Source organism: Ovis aries, chromosome 5 (genome assembly GCF_016772045.2).
Source record: "Ovis aries strain OAR_USU_Benz2616 breed Rambouillet chromosome 5, ARS-UI_Ramb_v3.0, whole genome shotgun sequence".
NCBI lineage: Eukaryota > Metazoa > Chordata > Mammalia > Artiodactyla > Bovidae > Ovis > Ovis aries.
The window spans coordinates 86,735,399-86,755,961 of NC_056058.1; positions in this window are offsets into that span (position 1 = coordinate 86,735,399).

Consider the following 20,563-nt stretch of genomic DNA (forward strand, 5'->3'; position numbering starts at 1 on the left):
CTAGAAAAACATCTACTTCTGCTTTATTGATTATGCCAAAGCCTTTGACTGTGTAGATCACAACAAATTGTGGAAAATTCTTCAAGAGATGGGAATACCAGGCCACCTTATCTGCCTCCTGAGAAATCTGTATGCAGGTCAAGAAGCAACAGTTAGAACTGGACAAGAAACAATGGACTGGTTCCAAATTGAGAAAGGACTATGTCAAGGCTATATGTTGTCACCCTGCTTATTTAACTTATATGCATTTCATGTGAAATGCTGGGCTGGATGAAGCACAAGCCAGAATCAATACTGCCAGGAGAAATGTCACTAACCTCAGATATGCAGATGACACTACCCTTATGACAGAAAATGAAGAACTAAGGAATGTCTTGATAAAAGTGAAAGAGGAGAGTGAAAAATCTGGCTTAAAACTCAACATTCAAAAAATGAAGATCATGGCATCCAGTCCCATCACCTCATGGCAAATAGATGGGGAAACAATGGAAACAGCGACAGTCTATGTTTTTTTTGGCTCCAAAATCACTGCCAATGGTGACCCCAGCGATGAAAATAAAAGACTCTTGCTCCTTGGAATAAAAGCCATGCCCAACCTCAACAGCATATTAAAAAGCAGAGATATTACTTCACTAACAAAAGTCTGTCTAGTCAAAGCTACGGCTTTTCCAGTAGTCATGTAGGGATGTGAGAGTTGGACTGTAAAGAAAGCTGAGGACTGAAGAATTGATGCTTTTGAACTGTGGTGTTGGAGAAGACTCTTGAGAATCCCTTGGACTGCAAGGAGATCCAACCAGTTCATGCTACAGGAAATCAGTCCTGAATATACATTGGAAGGACTGATGTTGAAGTTGAAACTCCAATACTTTGGCCACCTGATACAAAGAACTGACTTACTGGAAAAGATCCTGATGCTGGGAAAGATTGAAAGCAGGAGGATAAGGAGACCACAGGGAGTGAAATATTTGGGTGGCATTACCCCCTTCACGGACATGAATTTGAGCAAGTTCTTTGAGTTGGTGATGGACAGGGAAGCCTGGCATGCTGCAATTCATGTGGTTTCAAAGAATCAGACAGGACTGAGTGACTGAACTGAACTGAATCACAGGATGCTATTTTCTGTACCTGAGATTTCAGAAAGTTGCCGGGGGGTGATTTTCTCTTTCTTGTAAAAGACAAAACCTTAAGACACTTCTAACAACTCTTCAAAACTTTAGCAAAGGCAGTAATGCCCACAAAGATGCTAGGTGGTATTTGTGGGTATGGTAATGGCAAAACATGGATGATATCACCACTGGAAGATAGCAAGATGATCCACAAACTGAACTGCAACAGCAGAAATTTGATGTCAGACCATGTAAGTCCCCTGCTGCCGCTGCTGCTAAGTCACTGCAGTCGTGTCTGACTCTGTGAGACCCCATAGACGGCAGCCCACCCAGCTCCCCCGTCCCTGGGATTCTCCAGGCAAGAACACTAGAGTGGGTTGCCATTTCCTTCTCCAATGCATGAAAGTGAAAAGTGAAAGTGAATTCACTCAGTCATATCCAACTCTTAGCGACCCCATGGGCTGCAGCCCACTAGGCTCCTCCACCCATGGGATTTTCCAGGCAAGAGTACTGGAGTGGGGTGCCATTCCCTTCTCTGATGTAAGTCCCCTAGTAATGCACAAATTTCCTGGAAACTCATTGGATTTTTCATGAACGTGCATAGGGACAGGTGAATTTTAATGGAGCCTGGTGACCTGCAATGACACTGGCATGATAGGGATAATAAAAGGTCATTCTTCTGAGTAGGGCCCTGATTTCATAGAACAGTTATAATATGAAGCTATAATGGCTTGTGACATGAAGTTTTGTATATATTTAATATTATTCAGTAATAGAGCACATCTATACATTCTTCAGTGTATTCATGCTAAGTCGCTTCAGTTGTGTCCGACTCTGTGATCCCATGGCCTGTAGCCTGCCAGGCTTCTCTGTCTATGGCATTCTCCAGGCAAGAGTACTGGCATGAGTTGCCATGCCCTCCTCCAGGGTATCTTCCCGACTCTGAGATAGAACCCATGTTTCTTGTGTCTCCTGCATGGGCAGGCAGGTTCTTTATCACTTGTGCCACCTAGGAAGACCAATCTCTCAAATTCTAATCCAAAAATTATATGATTATCTCAGTTAGGATCATATAATTGGGAAGAATACAGGAAATTTGAAGAAGTTTCTACTCATTTTGGAAGGGATATTTTTGGAGAAAAATCTAGGATCACTAGGTGAATATTTCAGGAAATTGTTCAAGTAATATTTTGTGGCTGTATTTCTTAATTTATGGCAAATATTCTTGTTTGATGCACATATACATATACATTTCCAGCACTGGTATATTATTTTAAATATTTAGTCAGTTCAGTTCAGTCGCTCAGTCGTGTCTGACTCTTTGTGACCCCATGAATTGCAGCGCGCCAGGCCTCCCTGTCCATCACCAACTCCCGGAGTTCACCCAAACTCATGTTCATCGAGTCGGTGATGCCATCCAGCCATCTCATCCTCTGTCGTCCCCTTCTCCTTCTGCCCCCAATCCCTCCCAGCATCAGAGTCTTTTCCAATGAGAAAACTCTTCGCATGAGGTGACCAAAGTATTGGAGTTTCAGCTTCACATCAGTCCTTCCAATGAACACCCAGGACTAATCTCCTTTAGGATGGACTGGTTGGATCTCCTTGCAGTGCAAGGAACTCTCAAGAATCTTCTCCAACACCACAGTTCAAAAGCATCAATTCTTCGGCGCTCAGCTTTCTTCACAGTCCAACTTTCACATCCATACATACATATTAAATATTCAATAACTATGCATTTAATTATTGATTAATTAATGCATACAAACATTAGAATGAGTGAATATCCTTGGTCATTTTGCTGTTCCCAGTTAGAAATCTACCCTATTTCCTGCAGCTGACATCATCAGTACTGTGGCTGCGTCCTGCACACTAATTGTTACACAATTCATACAGCCTTTAAAGCCCATTAATCAATTCTTATTGGCACTGACATTTTCATCTTTTGATTCCTCATCACTTTGCTATTTCACAGTGTCCAAGAGTTTCAAAGTGTGGACTGAATCTCGGTTAAACCTTTATACACACAGAGCTAGTCTGTGTCCTAAAGGTACCAATCTAGCTCCCTTTTCAGGTCATATTCCATGTTTAACTTACAAAATCCCATAATATTGAGTTTAGGCAGTACCATTTCTTTTTCTTTCCCTTGCTTTTATTAGTACTTTTAGAGGGTTTATTTTTTTAAATGAGATATGCCTAAAAATAGACCCATTTTGATAATTTAGTTCTTAATATATGTAAACTATTGTTTACAAATGCATTCTAGTATTTGCACCAACTTTTAAATAAGTACTATGTGCCAGTATGTAGTTTAAATCTTTATTTGTTTCAGTTTACTTTAAACTCATTTATTTCACATAACAGTTTAAGTGGAGTCTGCTAATATTCCCATTTAGCAGATGTAGACTGTGAAGGATACAGAAATGAGTAAGTTGACCACAATCCAAGGCTGGTACATGTTATAGCCTTGATTTAAACTCAGAGAACTGGACTCTAAAACCTGTACTCTCAACCACTTTCCTATTGACAAATATACTGAAAATTAGTTTTACTTTTCAGAGCAGTCCCCTGGGGAGATAATACTTATTCAGATGATTCTGTGGATTCATCTTTAGAAATCATCTGCATACCTGGTTTGTTGGTCTCACAGACTTTATAATCTGTAGAATCCACTGTAACACTCATTCTCCTTTCTGATTCTTTCTTTCTGCTCTGGTAAGCTCATTCCTTTCCCTGATTCTAGCTTTTGGTCAACAACAGAAGACCCGAGAGCGTGGCTGGTTTGTAACTTGGATCTAGTAGCCTCTCTCCCTCCTAATTCCTCCAGAGGAAGAGAAGACGGGTTACTCTGGGGGCAGAGTCTGGTGATCCTTGAGCAGACTCCTGCAGGAAGCAGGTTTAAAGGCAAGAATGCCTACTTCTCTTTTTCTATGTGTGATAAATTGATGACACAGCAACAACTTACTGCTGGTCATTAAATCAAGTCACTTTAAATCAAGAATCTCTTTTTTGTAGAGTCTACGGATGGTTAAAGTAGGTGAGTCTCTGTGGTGTTACCTGCTCGACATCTTTATTATGGTAAAGACATTAATTTTCTTTAAAGGAACATACTTCGTCCTTATTTTTAATACTTTTTCTAACATGGCTTGACCTGTATAAATCAGGGTTGCACATGTGACCCAGGCTAGGCCTGTGAGAGTCAGGCCTGGAATTTTTAGTGTAATTGCTGGGGAAAAAGATTGCTAGAGAACAAAGTCAACACACTGTTTAGAAATGGAAAAAGATTACTTAATGTTGTCATTTGAGCTCCTAGATCCATTTATGCTTAAAGCCAATTACTCTTCCTGGACATCTCTGTTAAATATACTGATATATCAGGAGGGCAGAGTAAAATAGTCTTTCAGGGGAATTCCCTGGTGGTCTAGTGGTTAGGTTTTGGGGCTTCCCTAGTAGCTCAGCAGTTAAGAATTCACCTGTCAATGCAGAGGACATGAGTTTGATCCTTGGGTAGGGAAAATCTCCTGGAGAAGGAAATGGCGACCCACTCCAGTATTCTCGCCTGGGCAATCCCATGGACAGAGAAGCCTAGCAGGCTACTGTTCATGGGGTCACAGAGAGTTGGGCATAATGGGTATGACTTAATGACTAAACAAAACAACCAGTGGTTAGAACTCCAGGTTTTCACTCCTGAGGGCTGGGGTTGGGGAACTAAGATCTCACAACCCACGCAGGGCAGTCAAACCAAAATAGTTGACTAATAATTGATAGTACATATATGCACACCAGGTAATGTTCACTCAAACCGATTATCAACTTGGATGGACAAACCTTAACTAACACACTTTTCCTAAGTATCTGCCAAACACGTATCTAGCCTCATGTACACAATAAGGTCACTGGTCTTCTAGTTTTCAGAAGAATGTTACAAAGTTGGCAAGTTTGCATTTATTCATTTCAAATATTGTTAGCCATGTACTACGAGCCTGCCAATGTATTTGGAAGGAGGAAACAATAGCGACCATAATCAAACCCATTTTCTGGCTTAATTGAAGCCACAGACTTGTAGCAAGACAGACATTAAGTACATAATCACATAAAGAAGTGTAAAATACCGAGTGTCCAAGGATTACCACATAATGATCTCAAGGCTTATAAAAATAATAGAGGTATTTGACCTTATCATGGAAGTCAGGAAAGACTTTGTGAATCAATGAGAAGACCAGGTCCACTCCTTTTATGGGCCAGCATTGAGTTCTGTGGGCCTCTAGGCAATTACCTACCACTTTTCTTTCTGCCCCAGGGGTCATCATCTTCATGCTCACTTGACAAAACCTCCATCTCCTTCTCCCTTTGGGAAAAGCACACTCGTGCCCTGAGGAGAAGGGACTTAGAAGATCCTTAGCACACGCCCGGGGAGACTTCTCAAGTATATTTGTGTAGGACATTACAGGGTCCCATGGTCCTGAGATGTCATCTAACTGGAGGATTATGAATCCCAACTGCGTTTGTCTCCTAAGCCAACCCAATGGATTCTGTCTACCTTAGGAGAGAGACAGTGGAGAAAGGGTCACAGTGCGTACTTCCAAATCCTAGTGTCCAGAGCCATGCTGATCAAGTCCAAGGGCAGCATTCTAGAACACTTACATGAACTCTGAAGGCAAAGCCTGTCAGTGAGGCAGAGGAGCGGAGGAGGTGCTTGGGGGCAGAGGAGAAGAGAGTGATGCAAACCAACATTTTAGGAGAAAACATGTTTTCATCATTAGAAACCTAGCCTGTACTTCAAGTTACATTTTCACATGTTTAAATGTCTTAAATATGAATATGAACAGTAAGAAAAATAGCCAATGCCATGAAATGTAGGTGGACTAACACTGATGCATAGTGTAATTTTCACAACAAACTCTTGTCTCAAAGTAACCAACTCACACAACTATACACAGAAAGAGATGCACAACAAATATAATACCATCCCCCCAAAAAGGCTTGCTTTGTTTTTGAAAGACAGTATATACTCTGTATAACCTGCAGGTACCTAATCCCCCTGGGACTATTTTAACTGAGTGACAGTCACTGAACGTGTCCATAGACTTTATGGTGACAGGAACAATTTACCTGTACTTTCTTCTTTAATTAAATAGTAATCAGTGAGTGGTAATTTAGACCCCCATATATATGGGTGCACAAGAAAGCATGGCAGCATGATTTGCTACACTCTGAGTGTTAATCACACTTAAAGCACTGGCTAAATTTCTAGGTTTCAAGGTGCTTAGTTAGGCCTGCTGTTGAAAGAATTTATAGCTCTAAACCATGTATAGATTTGTTAAAAGGATATGTTAAACCCACAAACAGGTGATTCCCTATGTAGAGTATTTTTTTTCTAAGTCCTGGGACGTGATCTTTCAGTAATATTTTCTATTTTGGGCTCTGAATGCTTCAATAGTGGCAAGGTGGCTATGAAATAGTTTACCCTTTTTAACCAATTCTATGTTACTGTTATTAAGAATAAACATCTTCCTTTAAAAAATGGTTGAGTTCACAGTCTGTAAAATGCTTTAAAAATAACATTTTAAAACAAGGCTTTTTCACTGTAAACTAGATAGAGCTTTAACCAAATAAGATTTTATCTGATTTTCTTTAGAAAATGTGTATATTCATCAGACATTATCATAGCATCAAGTTTAGTGAATTTTGTCATTTAAATAACTTCAGTTATAATTCCAGTTTCCTTCTCTTATGTAAATAACCTCAAAACTGCTTCAGAGCAGAAGCTCTCCAAATATGGTCTCAGCCTAGAGGTAATTTTTTTTTAAGAGAGAGATTTTTTTTTAAGCTATATTAACTCTCCAATGTAAAAAATCCATGAAACCGAGTGAAAAGAGAATCTGAGAAATTCACTTTGATAAATCCAAAATGTTGGAACTTTCAAGTTTAAAATTTTCCCTGGGGCACTGTAAGAAAACTGACAGGAGATAAGTTTTAAAAGAATGTTATAACATTTAGAAGTTATAAATAAATTACACAACATAGGTCATTGCATAAATGAGCATTAACTATTTCTATCAGGCTTGAAATTTTCATGACCTACATTTCTTCATATCATATTATGAGGTCTATATTCATTCCCAGAATATTTCTTTCTTTTTTTTTTTTTTTTTTTTTTTTTTTTGAGAGCTACTAGAGCTGCATGGAAAAGAGGTGAACCAAGAGAAGGTTAATGAGGGTGAGAGTGAAGGAGCATGCTCTTGCCATCTCTCATTCACCAGCCATTGAAGGGCAGAGGCTCCTCCTTAAAGGACTGACAGCCAGACACCCTGCATCACTCAAAACTGATGCCACATTCAATTAAAGTAAGAATGAGACATTTCAGATATGGCAAAGGAGACCAAATCCTTTGAAGTGTAAATGTATTTCTCCATCCTAAAGAAATGGCAACAGGAGTGAGGGAGCTTCCCAGCTACCAACTCACCAAAACCTGCACTGTTTTCTGTCTTTTTAATATAGCTGACATAAAGGATGGTTTTGCAAAAGTGTCTGTGGTATTCTCCCTCAGATTAAACTCTGAAGTGATCTTTGTAAGAAATTTCAAAGCCAGGTAACATCCTCTCAAACTCAAATTGCTATGTATCCTACACTTCACTAAAACATTCTGGGGCAAATATGGTTTTAAGACAGGAAAGCTAGAAAAATAGTGATTGTATTTACTTTCATCTCTGTGTCCTTCCTTGGAGTGAAAAAGGACAGGAACACTTTGGGTACAAATTCGTTGAACGGACAATGGAATACTCATTGGTTAATTTCTAGAATTGATGCTTTTGAAGTGTGGTGTTGGAGAAGACTCTTGAGAGTCCCTTGGACTGCAAGGAGACCCAACCAGTCCATTCTGAAGGAGATCAGCCCTGGGATTTCTTTGGAAGGAATGATGCTGAAGCTGAAACTCCAATACTTTGGCCACCTCATGTGAAGAGTTGACTCATTGGAAAAGACTCTGATGCTGGGAGGGATTGGGGGCAGAAGGAGAAGGGGATGACAGAGGATGAGATGGCTGGATGGCATCACTGACTCGATGGACATGAGTCTGAGTGAACTCTGGGGGTTGGTGATGGACAGCGAGGCCTGGCGTGCTGTGATTCATGGGGTTGCAGAGTTAGACACGACTGAGCGACTGAACTGAACTGAATTTCCAGAAGAGCAACTAATAAATCCTATGACAAAGAAAAAGTAGAGCCAAAGTATGCAGAGGGTATGTTTTCAAAGTTCCAGAAGATCAATTCACTCAAACTTCAGTTATCTAGCAACACTCACAGCGTATATCTTCCCCTGTGTTCTTAACAACTCCCAATTCCATATCATTTGCAAATTCAATTAGCCTGCTCTTTACTCCTGTCACATAACCCATCTGACCTCTTCTGCCTTTCTGCTCCATTTCACCCTTTGATCCCCACAGGTTTGCCTAGGAACATAGGGCTAGATATTATAAGTCCTATCCCTCTCTAGTTCCTGTTTTCTCTCCTGTACTCCAAGGAGAAGAATTATGAGAATAGTTACTCAGTTATTCAGTTACATTTTGTAACTAAAGAGAAAAATCTTTGGAATGATTCTGTCCCAGTCATTATTATTACCTAATCTATATACTAATCCAATAAATTTATACATGAGTAATACTTTCATGTAACATTTCTATGTGCATTTATTACGTTATCTACAAATGACTTAACACTTATAACTGCCACATAGGGAATTTGATGCCACATGCCTGTAACATCAAATTCACATTGTGTATCTCAGTGTGCACAGCAAAAATAAATTTATCTTGGATACTAAGCTACTTTTGTGGTTACAGGTACAAATATTATTGTTAAATAAAAAAGTATTTATGTGTTGGTGTTGACCTTTTAATTAAATGGAAATGGCCAGAGTCAATCATTTATTGACAGGTATTTACATAGCAAGTAATTATAGGGTAAAGAAATTATTTCGGTTATAAAATCAGAGGGCAAGTCATGAAAACTTTAGAAATAGAGTCACCAAGTAATCTGCAAGAACATGTAATTGCTATGTTTTTAACTGGCATTTACCAAGGAAAACTAAATTCTTACGGTAAGTAACACTGTAAAGTGACTTGTAATTGAGGTTATTGGTATGGTTTTATTTTCTTAGTGATTAGGAGCCTGAAATCTCTAATAATATTTACAGTCTTACTAATATGTGAAAGAATTTCAGAGCCTCTCAGTATAGAACTTTCTGCGCAACTGCTCTGCTCTAGGGTTAGAAAGCTAATGCGTTCATTTCAAGGCTGCCTGGGAGACCATCTCAGCTCATCCTTATTTTAGTCCCACCTCTAAGTGCCCTGGCCATAGTATTTCTTAGTAATTCTATGTCCAGTATTGACAAAAGGCAGTGATATAAACTATGGAGAATCACTGCAATCGAATTTCTGACAATTTGAAGATTTGGTATTTTAAAAAACATTATACCTTAATATAAAGGTATCTGGATTCTTGCTTCAGAGATGGAATCTCATCTCAGAAGTGAACATGACTCATTGTCCATCCCTTCCTCCCTTTCTCTAGACACCTAAATAGCTACCAATTACTATTCAGTTTTCCTTGCCACTGGTATGCTCAATGAGACGCCAATTAGTTATCTTCTTTTTCAAGAATTTATTTTTTGATGTGGACCATTTTTAAAGTCTTCATTGAATTTGTTTCAATATTGCTTCTGTTTTATGTTTTGGGTTTTGGGCCATGAGGCCTGTGGGATCGTAGCTCTCCCACCAGGGACTGAACCTGCATCCCACACATTGGAAGGTGAATTCTTAACCACTGGCCCGCCAGGGAAGTCCCCCAACTACTTCTCATTGCTATAGTTGTGATGCTTTTTTAAAAAGTGAATAACACATTTGCTGAAGCTATATACTCAAGTTACTCCTTGGCTATTTATATAATAATGAATGGCTGAAATGTCCTATTGTTAACTCCGGAGTTTCAGTGGACTGTGAATGCAGTCTACAAAACAGAGGGTTTATGGAGCTCCAGTGAAGACAAATGCTCCAGATTAACTTCCTGATCACACACAGTAGTTCATATGTCTTTAGGGCTTAGATAGTGCTGAAATTTAAAGAGGAGTGTCAACAGATCTGAGTATCAAATGAGGAAGCCATACTCAACTCTATGAGCAGAATGGAGAGAGAAGAACAGTACAAGTGGAAATGAAAATTTACCGTCAAACTCAAAAAGTATCTTTTTAAGCTATTGCTAGATGATTGTTAAAGTGGGAGCCCTATACAGTTGCTTAAGTAAGGCCAACTTCTACCTGTCATTTAGAGAGGTAGAAGAGTCGTTAGTTATCGTAAGTAAAAAAATTCAAATAATTTTAGCTCAAGGGAAGCATGGGCAATGAGGATTCTAAGTAGAAAACTTACTACAATCAGATTTTCCTAGTCTATTGATACTTCCCAGAATTGAAGAATAATCAACCGGGAAGATGGAATGAACACCTCTGAGCACGTGCTGTGAGCCAGGCAAATTCAGAAAGCTTCACATCTTTTAACTCGTTAATTAACCCCTATATACAAACAATAAAACTAAAACAAAGAGATTGAATTATCAGTTCCTCGTGCTGACCTTCCCCTGGGCTCCTGCTTCTAGCATTACTAGCTTCACGGAGACCCATGGCTTTGGCTCTGGTTCTAATTTTACCTTTCTTCGTTATGTTTACGATATGAAGCCAATTTGCAGGAAATACAGTTTGGTTTAATCTGGCTTCATACACTCAGGATAGACTGAGAGAAAATATGCCTCTGACTATAAAAATACACACACACAATACATTGTTAAGTAGCAGGGCCCTCCCTTTTTTTCCATCTTCTTTCCTTAAACCTCTTCTCATAAAAAACGGTATTTCTTGGCAACAGAAACCATTTTTCCTTTATGTCAGAGTCACTGTTAAGTTCACATTTGTGTTTGCACGTTCTGTTTCCAACTTTCCACTCTGGTTCTATCCCCCACAGCAAGAAGAAAATCACGGCATTTGCATATCGTGCTTATGAAGTAGCGTAGCTGTCTCCACCGAGGGGTTAGAAATCATGAATACACACGCGCGTTGTTGCAGAATCCTAATCCAACATATTTGTCTTCTACTTTTATATATTTCTCTGCTTTCAATTAAGACGCCTTATTAAATAGCATTCAAACATGTGAAAGCAAAGACAGAGCCTGACAGAATTTCAACAGGTTCTGTGCATTCATACTGTATGTCACCTCTTAATTAGCAACCAAAATGCAATGAACAGATTGTACAGTTTACCATCCTAGCCCAGCTCCTACACTTGCTATTTGTGCGTATACAGCATATTTAAAGAGACCCCCATCCAGAGGGATTTTCATACTCGCTCCATCCCTGGAACAGAACCACCATCAACTAAATGCCACTTCATGGATGCCTTAGCCTGCAGCAGCAGCTGGCATTACCAAGCAGTTGAAAGGACATTTTAATCTCCTGTTTAATGCATTTTTCTCCACCTGGGATAAGAAGCCAAAATTGCTGTTAGCAAAAAATGCCTTAGTCATTAACTGAAAGTGCCTTTTTTAAAAGTGTTCCATTACTCCCCTACTGGGAAATTTCAGACTTTATTAGCATTTTTTGAATTTGTATTAGTGGTACCTGAGTGGTAAAAAGCTAGTGGATGAACGCTTAGCTATTTTCCACAGATTTTGCTTTTGGGCTCTCCTTGTACAAGGAGCAAAAATAGAGAAAAAGGGTCAATAGACTGCACGCCTCACCTAGCTCTCTGGGATTGAAAGTCCATAGTCAGAGGAATCATCTTAATTTTCTATTCTTCTATCATTGCAGAAGCACAAAAGACTGGATTGGGGGACTCTCTTTTACCTAAGGGCATCTAAGAGGATATTAAATGTTCTTGAAATGCAGGTCTTGTGTATTTAAGTCACATGCGTGCTGGGCTGGTATTACCTTGCTTTGGTGATCAGACTGCATTGAATTCAGGCTGTAAGAAAATAGAAATTCTCCCACTGAAACCCGTGCTATTAGCAAAAGGGCCGCTCTGTCATTTTGGCACAACAGTCCTGACATTAAGAAATAAGAACCATTCAAGCAATGATTTCAATCAAACATTATTTAGATTGAGATTCTTTCACATTTTTGTTTGTTTTTCTGTCTGCTGAACACCCACTTAAATTTTGTGAATCTTTTGAAATATGAGATAAGCCTGATGCAGTTGGGATTTAGTTTTGTTTGGTTTCTGGAAAGACTGTGTTAGTCATGAGCTAAAATATATATATATGTAAGATAGCCACTTGGGTCCCAAATTGAAAATATATTGATGCCTTCCACCAAAATATTTGACTGTCTAGTAAAAACTTAAAAGGGACAAACAGAAGGTCAAAACATATTTTGAAGTAATGTAGCTAAATTTATGCCTTGCTTTATTATCATATTCAACCAATTGAACAATATATTGTCATCTTATATAACTGCCTCTGAGATCCTCTTTCTGTCTCAAGTTTTACTTATGCCATTCCCTGGCTTGGTAACAGAATAAGCAAGCCTACTTTGATATGCAGAAACTATGGTTTCCTTAAGATATAAGTGGAAATGCAGTCTTTTCCAGTAAATGATGGAGGCAGCAGGGATAAAGAAAGAATATTGGATTTAACAGGGATTATGGCTAACAAGGCAGAAGTCCCCAAGGATGTGCATTTTCTGGAAAACTATGGCACAGTAGGGCAAAGGGCCTGAGTTAGTGAATATGGTAGGAAATATAATGGGAAGAGAAATGATTAGGAATTTTCTAAAACTGGTCTTTATTATTTGAATACTCAGAAATCATAATTAAAGTAACACAGAAAATCACAAAATAGTGTCTTTTCAGTGGTTTAGGATTAATATCCCATAGCAATCAGCTGTATCCTTATTACTTTCCTGTCTCTAAGCCCTGGCACAAATATAAGCATCTCAAATGTGGTGAGTAGCTGCAAATGGCCAGTTTGGATGGTTTATTAGAACCTAGAGGTATATATGCAGATGGATGGATGGATGGGTGGATGGATGGTTGGGTGGGAGGGTAGAGAGAGAGAGACAGAGAGAGAGTCATAGTCCATTGAGGTTTTAATTTTCCTAAAGCATTCCCCTGAGTGAATCATCAGCAAATCTGATGGCATCTGTTATGAAATATGGCTTCATTGTGCATTATTAAAAAATTTAATAGAAAATTTTAGAATACCAATTGTGACTTTTCTTTTATAGTCTAACTGATAACTCTGTATAGTCAGAAGACTAGAAACACATTGTTGCCTTTGGAGTGGAAGTCAACAGAATATTTCTGCACAGAATCCAAATGTACTCTCAAATTCTATCCTCAACTACATGGGGTTTTTCTACATCTTTAACTCATTTCTTTCTCAGAAGCTCATAATTTTGAGGAGCTTGATTGTTGTTTAAAAAAATCCCATTATAATTGTATATGTATATGGAATGTGACAAAAATGTTATTTTAAAAAGATTAAAGAAATTTATATTAACATGTTGGAAAAGATTATATTACAAAATTGATTGTCATACTTTGATAAATTTTATAGCGTAGAAAGACAAAATTCAACCTTTGCCACTTAACAAGTCTTTCATAGCAATTAATTTACTTGAACTTAATTGTATTATGAAAAAATAACATGTCTTGATTTTGAACAAATTTATAAAATAACATCATATTCAAATTGAGAGACTATCTATTAGCATGTAGATTGAAGAATAACTTTTTTCAAAACAGACAAGGATTCTTAGCTGAATTAAATTTTTTATATTTTTCATTAAATACTTTTGAAAAACAATTTTTGTGTTATTTCTCCCTCTGTATGATGGGGATTTTAGGCTGTTTGCAAGAACATCCAAGAAATGACACATAATATATACTTAGAGTTACCATCTTAGTAGATAAAAATATGAATTTGATATATTCATCACTGTTTTTTTTTTCTTTTGACATTAGCTTCTGCAGTACTAGACACATCTTGATACTGCTCAAGATGAAGGTAGCTTAGAAGTCCAATCATAAGGAAGTAAATAAAGATCATGTTTAGAAATTCTCCTTACTCATCTTTGTTTCATCTTTTGTTATGTGTTCTGTCTTTTATCAATATCACATTATAGCTAAATAATGGTATACGACTAAGAATAAAAATTTGGAATTGTATACGGTTAACCATCAAAGTTCCTACGGGTGTTTGGTTAATTAACAAATTAAGTGACTATATCATGACACCACTCACCACTTAGCTGTTACACTCAAGGATTTGCTCAGACTACTTAATTTCAGAGACAGAAAAGGTTTAAATAATAGTTTTATGAATTTAAAACTTAAAATGAAGCCATGGATCATTATCACTATTAAAAATGTGACCCCATATTTGTGTTATGCTAAATTCCCACTAGCAAGGTAATGTCAAAATTCTTTAAGCTATGTTTCAGCAGTACGTGAACCAAGAGCTTCCAGAGGTAGAAGTTGAATTTAGAAAAGGTGAAGGAACCAGAGATCATGTTGCCAACATCCATCAGATCATAGAAAAAGCAAGAGGATTCCAGGAAAACGTCAACTTCCGCTTCATAACTATGCTAAAGTCTTTGACTCTGCGGATGAGAACAAACTGTGGAAAATTCTTTAAGTGATGGGAATACCAGACCACCTTACCTACCTCCTGAGAAACCTGTATGCAGGACAAGAATCAACAGTTAGAACTGGACACGGAACAATGGACTGGCTCAAAATTATAAAAAGAGTACGGCAAGGCCATAAACACTCACCCTGCTTATTTAACTTTTATGCAGAGTACATAATGCAAATGTCTGGGCTGGATGAATCACAAGCTGGAATCAAGAGTGCTGGAAGAAATATTGACAACCTCAGATATACAGATGATACCATTCTAAGGACAGCAAGTGAAGAGGAACTAAAGAGCTTCTTGATGAACGTGAAAGAGGAGAGTGAAAAAGCTGGCTTAAATCTCAACATTTAAAAAACTAAGGTTATAGCATCTGGTCCCATCACTTCATGACAAATAGATGGGGGAAAAGTGGAAACAGTGACAGACTTTATTTTTTGGGGCTCCAAAATCACTGCAGATGGTGACTGCAGCCACGAAATTAAAAGACACTTGCTCCTTGGCAGAAAAGCTATGACAAACTTAGTGTATAAAAAGCAGAGACATCACTTTGCAGACAAAGGTCCATCTAATCAAAGCTATGGTTTTTCTGGTAGTCATGTACAAATGTGAGAGTTGGACCATAAAGAATGCTGAGTGCCAAAGAATTGATGCTTTTGAACTGTGGTGCTAGAGAAGACTCTTGAGAGTCCCTTAGACAGCAAGGATATCAAACCAGTCAATCCTAAAGGAAATCAATCCTGAATATTCATTGGAAGGACTGTTGCTGAAGCTGAAGTTCCAACACATTGGTCACCTGATACAAAGAGCCAACTCACTGGAAAAGACTCTGTTGCTGGGAACAATTGAGGGCAGGAGGAGAAGGGAGTGACAGAGGATGAGTTGTTTGGATGGGATCACTGACTCAATAGACATGAGTTTGAGCAAACTCCAGGAGATAGTGAAGGATAAGGAAGCCTGGCATTATGCAGTCCATGAGATTGCAAAGAGTCAGACATGACTTAGCAATTGAAAAACAACAACAAATATCCCATTTAAAAACTTTAAATTCATTTATGTAAATAAATACTGACATTTGGATTCTAGACACCATGCACATATCGAGGGCACTGACACATGAATGGCCATGTTATCCTGTGTTGAGCAGAACACTTTGATATATGAGGAACATTGTTTTATAGAAAATCTTAAACTATGAGTCAAAGTCATAATCAAGTATTTAAAACACTAAGGTTTTCTTCCCTTGTAGGGCTTTTGATTGTGTTACATTAATGTCAGGAATTGTTAGGTCCATTTCATACATGTCCAATCTCCTTAACTCAAGGAGTTATACCCATATTTTAGATCAGAAAACTAAGGGTCAGGGAAGTTATACAAAATTTCCAAGAGTTCTCTCTCCCCTCCTATTCCTTTGAATGAGATCTTGATCCACAGTATTGTCTTTTGTCTTCTTGATTGTAAACCCTGATTTTCCTGACCTAGGTAGCAGCCTAACTCTGTCCTCCCAGGCCCCTGATTTTGACATAATAACTTGACTGATATTTTGCATCACACTTTGGACAACACATCTGATTCTGATCTAAATCCTAACCTCAGAAATGCCTTTGCTACTAATGCTAAATCTTAATTTCTCTGTTCACCATATGAGAATAACTTGATCCCAAGTTGAATAGAAGTCACCAAGTCATAGAAGCTTATTTCTACTGAAGGTCACTGATGTAGAGAAAAGGCATGGGCCTAATAGTCAAAATAAAATAGTGACACATTTTTTTTTTTTTTTTAGAAAATGGAATACAGAGATTATTTAACACTGTATGGATTTATTCCCCTGGAGGAGGAAATGACAACCCACTCTAGTATTCTTGCCTGGAAAATCCCATGGATGGAGGAGCCTGGTAGGGTACAGTCCACGGGGTCGCAAAGAGTTGGAGACGACTGAGCGACTTCACTTTCGCTTTTCACTTTCATGCATTGGAGAAGGAAATGGCAACCCATTCCAATGTTCTTACCTGGAGAATCCCAGGGATGGCAGAGCCTGGTGCGACCTTGGGAAAGTTACCCAGCCTCTCAAAACATGGTTTCTTTTAAAGTAGGATTAATAACATATACTCACATGGTTACTGCAAGGATTACATGAGCTAATGTGTGAAAAGCTCATAACCAAGGTAACAGTCCAGTAGAAATAAGGGTATAGAGAAAGACAAAGTAGGTTCTGAAGAGTAAAATAAACCTCTCTTGGTTTTATGCTTCAGCTCTTTCATTTTAGAGTAACACTTGTTATCACCAATAGAAATTTCAGTACATGTAGCTCACTGCTCTTCCCAGGTCTTCATCCTCCCTTTAGATTTAAACTTATTTAGAAGCATAGGCATAAAATACTACGGTAAAAAAATATTATCTCTATATAATGCAGGGCTCCCCTGGTTGTTCAATGGTGAAGAGTCCTGCCAGTGCAGGACACATGGGTTTGCTACCGAGGTCAGGAAGATCCCCTGGAGGGAAAAGGCAACTCATTCCAGTATTCTTGCTGGTGATAATCCCATGGACAGAAGAGCCTGACAGGCTGTTGTCCACAGGGTCACAAAGAGCAGGACACGATTTAGCAAATAACCAACAATATGTAATTCAAAGACAATGGCTAGAGCTGTCCAAATGAAAGGAGCTGATTTAATCTTTGAAACAGTTTGCTTTCAAGCCCTACATGTTAAGTAATAAGTCATTGTTGAAGATAGAATAAAATACTACTAGATTAAAATGCATGAAAGAACATTAGAGAAAGATTAAAGTGATCCCCACAGTAGTTCTGCAAACGTTAGGGCTTAGAATCTGAATCCACAGAAAGTAAAACATTCTAGTGGCCAAAGTGGAAAGTACAGAAATGCTGTGCGGCAGAATTTGAAGTGACATAGAAATGCTTATTGAATGCAGTATGTATACCAAACACACTTACTCAATACCAGTTGCTGTGCCAAAACTTCTACAGAATTAATTTAACTTGGTAAAACATGGATGATCACAACTGAAAAATTATTACCCCGGTGCTACAGATAGAGTCTGACATAGGTGACTTGTCTACAGCTGTGCAGATAGGAAGTGGTGGAGTTGCTGATGCAACTGTCTAAACCCAAGCACGTGCCATCTAAGATCTGACCTGCAAAGTTATGCTCCTTCAGTGAATTTGGCCAAATAACTACCATGCTTCTCTAAGATAAACACATTAGAATTCAAGTATCAAGTAAACTTTTCATCAGAATTATCTGAATCGAACATTAAGACAAATTTTGTATTTTCTTCTGTCTTTGAAAAATTGTTTACCCTTATGTCAGCCTTTTAGCACTGATAAGCATTTTATCTATAGACAAATCACATCCATTTCCACTGGTTAGTTGCCCAGATGAAATTCTAAGACTTCAAGATGCATGTTTTTGAAATGCTAGCAATACATAATGAAAGACGCATTTTCTAAAAGAGATTAATGATGGTTTTTAAAATAAAAATTAGATGAGGAAATGCATAATATAAAGCATTTACAAAAAGCATTTGTATTAAAAATCTTAGTAACAAATAACTTATTCCAATACTAGGATATTTGCTGTTCAGTTTTATTCTCTTGATTTTCTGATCTTCTGAAAAATAAAACATGTTTTACTATTTAATGATTAGTATAGTTAGAGATAATAAAGAAGAATTATTTAGTTTACATTTAAAATTTTCATTTACTTTGTTTTATTTATTTAAAAATAAAGCTCTGACTTGGAAAAAGAGGTATCATTAGACAAACTGCTCTATCTTTTAAAAGGTCAAAAGGAAATTAAAATTAGAGATTAAAATCTAATCTAAATAGAAGAACTGTATAGTTAATAGCTACATCTTAGTACTAGAAATCATGTTTATGTAAATGTACCGACTTCAATAATTTTAAGGAGCAAACACAAATCTTATTTTTCTTATACCCTGACTACAGAGAAAGTTGTTACATTATATACAAAGCTGTTTCCTCTCATTTTCTATATACTTCTACCACAGCAAAATTGTTTTTATCATCCTAAATACTGCGTGCAAGGCACGTGCAAGGCAATAGTATGACATGGCAGCCCTTTTCACTAGAGATTGCATTGTTTTTGAAGAAATCCCCGTTAATGTTTCAGTCACAGAATTAAAAGGCATGGGACAAAGCCCAATTAAATGAAGGGTTCAAAACAATGCCCCTGCACAGCTTTCGTGGAACCCATTACCACTTCCCAAGATGACAGAGTATTTTTGCAGGTACAGCAGGGAAGGACAAGTCCTGGCTGTCCTGCCTCTTGACAGAGGAAATAAATCACCCTTACACACTGGAGGATACCTTTCCAGACTGCATGCTGGGAACTTCATTACACAAGCTGTGCCACGTATTATTATGCATATTGCTGCTGACTGGACATAGACGCACATCCACAGCCTATTTCTGTCATTGTCTTATGGGGAAGATACACATTTTTCCTCCATAGACAGACACAGGCTTGAAAAGGACGTGAAGAAAATGATATTGTGTGCCCAAAGATCTCCAACTTTAGCAAAATATGCTCTTGACTAATGATTTTTCTAACTTGCCCTAACCCTATTTCTTGGTGCATAAAATGGGATATTATTACAGATAATCTCCCATGATCTGAATGGGACTGTTATCAAACATCAGTCCCGTTGCCCCTGACTGCAGCCTCATTACGAACAGGGCAACATATTTCCACACAGAAGACATTTTAGTGCCTTTTTCTTTTTAATTGGTCACCCGTTCGGTTCATTCATAAAACACAAACTTTATTTGCTTAGTTTTGCTCATGTGCCATGAATGTAGTTTAATCTAATTTGGACCAGTGTGATAATGAAAAGCTTGCAAAGGAAGTCTTATCATCTTCAGGCTGGAAGCACACTGTCATTTTCACAGTCAACAACATAAAATTAATGAACCAAAGGAGATAAAATTAATGAATATAACTATTAGCAAGTTTCCTATAGTTTGAGAACACTACTGTGATTTTAGATGACGATTCCTCATAATTTAGCCTCTTCTTAGGGAATTATCTGTGGTGAAACGCTTCTGCCATTTCTGCTTTGGTTGAAAAATTCTGCCCATTGAAAAGTACATGTGATGTTCTTGTTGCTAGTTGTGACGTGTTAAGCACTGTAAAAGTAGAATAAAAAAGATACTCCCTTTAACCTTAAGTCAGATCACTTTTCTTATTAATAGTAAAATAAAATTATAGCCTCAGTGTTCAAAATTAACCAATACAGAAAAGAAAACAAAACAACTACAACAGAAAACCAGTAAGGCTTTGAAACACCAACTGCCAGCTCTTAAAAGTTGCTTGTGGGCAAAAGATAGAAATAACTTAGATTTTACATTCCTTGGCTTCTGGATTGGTCTAACATGCCATTTTAGGTTGTGTTTATGGTGTTAAAAGAGATGGTTGCCATTAGACAATGTTTCCACTTCAACTAACACAGCTAATGCTCATCAGAGAAATGCTTCCAAAATTCTGCGAGATTCTAAAGATTAGCTTCAGTGAACGCTGTCACGTGATGCATTAGACACTCAAGTTACTCCTATCAGACTTAATTTTTTTAGTTAGAAATATGTTTGTCAATTTTTTTTAGCAACCTTATTTTCTGTTAACTGACATGTAGAGTCTGAGTTTATTAGTTTTGGTCTGCTTTTTTGGGTGAACCAATTCTCCTTAATACCCATAAGAAAAAAAATAAACATAATTCCATCTGACTTTCTAATTTTAGTCCCTTGTGTCACAC